At 38.4% G+C, this 3,207-nt stretch overlaps 1 pseudogene; it reads right to left on the bottom strand.

Annotated features, from left to right (window-relative positions):
• Positions 1–1,260: 1,260 nt before the first annotated feature.
• On the bottom strand, positions 1,261–2,572 carry LOC105545411 (annotated as a pseudogene).
• Between the last annotated feature and the right edge of the window lie 635 nt (positions 2,573–3,207).

The raw sequence follows: 3,207 nt of genomic DNA on the forward strand, positions 1-3,207 counted from the left end.
AGCCTAATAGTATGCTTTGAAGTTGGGCAGTGTGATGCCTCCAACTTTGCTCTTTTTGCTTAGGATTGCTTTGGCTATGTTGATTCTTCTTTGGTTCTACGTGAATTTTAGAATAGTTTTTTTTTTTTTCTTCTAATTCTGTGAAGACTGACATTGGTAGTTTGATAGGAATGGTACTGAATTTGTAGATTGCTTTGGGCAGTATGGCCATTTTAACAATATTGATTCTTCCAGTCATGAGCATGGAATGTTTTTTATTTGTTTGTGACATCTGTAGTTTCTTTTGACAGTGTTTTGTAGTTCTCCTTGTAGAAATCTTTCCCCTCCTTGATTAGATGTATTCCTAGGTATTTTGTTTTTTGTGTGTGTGGCAATTGCAAATGAGAGTGTGTTCTTGATTTGGCTCTGAGCTTGAATGTTATTGGTGTATGGAAATGCTCTGATTTTCGTACACTGTTTTGTATCTGAAACTTTACTGAAGTTGTTTATCGAGTTCCAGGAGCCTTTTGGTGGAGTCTTCAGGGTTTTCTAGGGTATATAATCATTAAGTCTGCAAAGAGAGATAATTTGACTTCTTCTTTCCTATTAGGGTGCCTTTTATTTCTTTATCTTGCCTGATTACCTTGGCAAAGACTTCCAGTACTATGTTGTATAAACGTGGTTGAGAGTGGGTATCTTTGTCTTGCTGTAGTTCTTAGGAAAATGCATTCAGCTTTTGCCTGTTTGGTATGATGTTGGCTCTGAGTTTGTCATAAATGGATCTTATTATTTTGACGTATGTTCCTTTGATTCCTAGTTTGTTGATGGTTTATTATGAAAGGATGTTGGATTTTATCAAAAGCCCTTTCTGTGCCTATTGAGATGATCATGTGATTTTTGTTTTCAATTCTGTTTATGTGACAAATTTATTGATTTGCATGTGTTGAACCAACTTTGCACCCCAGGAATGAAGCCTACTTGATCACGGTGAATTAACTTTCTAATGTGCCACTGGATTCAGTTTGCTAGGATTTTTACATCTATTTTCATAATGGATATTAGCCTGTGGTTTTCCTTTTTCGTTGTGTCCTGTGAGATTTTTGTTTCAGGGTGAAGCTGGCTTGATAGAATGAGTTAGGGAGGACTCCGTCCTCCTAGATTTTTTTGGAATCGTTTCAGTAGAATTAGTACCAGCTGGTACTACCTAGAGGATCAAGGTATGTTTGAATTATGGTTTGAAATCACGTTTACATGTCAAATTTACAAAAAAAAAAAAAAATCAGTTCTGAGCTAGAAGTTGTACTACTGAAGTTCTCTGGTGTAATCATTCTCACCCATGTCATATCCCCTTCCTTAAAGTTGAGGACAGATGTTAGAAGTTCAACAAAGCTGAGCTGTCCTCAACTTTGGAGGTGAAGGTAAATTCCATGGCTAGATGAGCAGTTTTAGCACATAGCATCATTTGATGTGGAGTCAGTGTCATCATTTTTATGAGGATTCAGTCTTTTATAAACGACTTCAATAACATTCTGCTTATTTGCCATTTCACTCCCAGGTGGCAGGCTGGGGATTTTCTCATTGGCTAATGTGTACATCACATGGACTAAGTCAGGGACACCTTCCCCCTGCTTCTTTATGATTTCTTCTACTCTGCATTCCAGGTACTTGTCCAACTCTGCCTCCTTCTTCGCTGTTTCTGCTGATACTTTGGGTGCATTTGGAAAACAGATCAAAATCGCACTCATGTTGTCTCGACTTCCCTTGTATAAACAGGTGTCGACTACTTCATTGCAAACTTTCTCAGGATCATCAGTGACTTCAAGTCTGGATCTTAAAAAACCACAGAGCTCTTCATTTCTTATAACATCCCAGATATCATCACATGCAAGGTTAGTGAACTGATCATCTTCTTCAGGTCTTTCAATATCATGGACTTCAGGCTCTGGTGAGACAAGCTGCTCAGTAGGACCTTTCCCATGGATACATTTGTAATCAAAATCCCCAAGGGCTATCGATACAGCCAGAGAGCCTTTCACATGCTGAGTCATTACAGAGCCACCTGCATTCTGAATTCATTCTTTTTCCAGCAGATTTGCAATTTGTGAAGAAATGAACTTTCTGTTCCTACAAAGTAAACCTCTACAGTCTCTACAGTTAGTGAAATAAGCATGTTGGGGAGAAAGTAAGACACTTACAGCTGTTGACCCACTTCTATCTGCACCATCTTTCTTCTCTGACATAACTCTCATGTGCTCATCAATCTCCAGGAAACCTGTTCTGATTCCATTCTTTACATTTTCCACAGAAGGGGCTCCTGCAGACCCTTTAAAACCCTGGTTATTGGCGATGTGATCTAACAAATGCTCACAGCAGTATTTGGCAACCTAAGAACCATGATGCCCGTCCTACACAGCAAAGAATGACCATGTTTCAAGTCTAGTTGGCAAAGCAATCACAGCCGTATGTGCATCCTCCATTTCAATACGCCAACCTTGCATGCTGCTTAGCTCATATCGCAACTCATTACCCCGCCCCTAGGCATTATGCTCTTCCATCTTTGTTTGTCTAAAAATGCTCCCATTATGTCATAATCCTCTAGGACTGTATTAAAAAGTCAAAAAACAACAAAAAAACCCTAAAAAGTAAAACAACAACAACAACAACAAAAAAAACAAGGCTGTGGAGGCAGGGAATGCTTATACATTGTTGGTGGGAATGTAAATTGATTCAGCCACTGTGGAAGGCAAAGAAATTAAAACTTTTAATGTCTCAAAGAACATAAAACAGAACTACCATTCGACCCAGAAATCCCACTACTGAGTATGTATCCAAAAGAAAACAAATCGTTCTACCAAGAAGACATATACTTTTATATTCATAACAGTGCTGTTTACTATAGCACCATAATCAACCTAGATGCCCATCCGTGGTGCATCGGATAAAGAAAATGTGGTACATATACATGTTGGTCTACTAAACACCATATAAAAGAACAAAAGTATGTCCTTTGCAGCAATTTGGATGCAGCTGGAGGCCATTATCCCAGGCAAATTAACACAGAAAGAGAAAAACAAATACTGTATGTTCTCACATATAAGTGGGAGCTAAACATTGAGAACTCATGAACATAAATATGGCAACAATAGACATTGGGGACTAACAGAATGTGGATAGAGGAGGGAAAGCAAGAGTTGCAAACCTAACTTTTGGATACTACGTTCTATATCT

The sequence above is a fragment of the Mandrillus leucophaeus genome, unplaced genomic scaffold (genome assembly GCF_000951045.1).
Source record: "Mandrillus leucophaeus isolate KB7577 unplaced genomic scaffold, Mleu.le_1.0 Scaffold328, whole genome shotgun sequence".
Lineage (NCBI taxonomy): Eukaryota > Metazoa > Chordata > Mammalia > Primates > Cercopithecidae > Mandrillus > Mandrillus leucophaeus.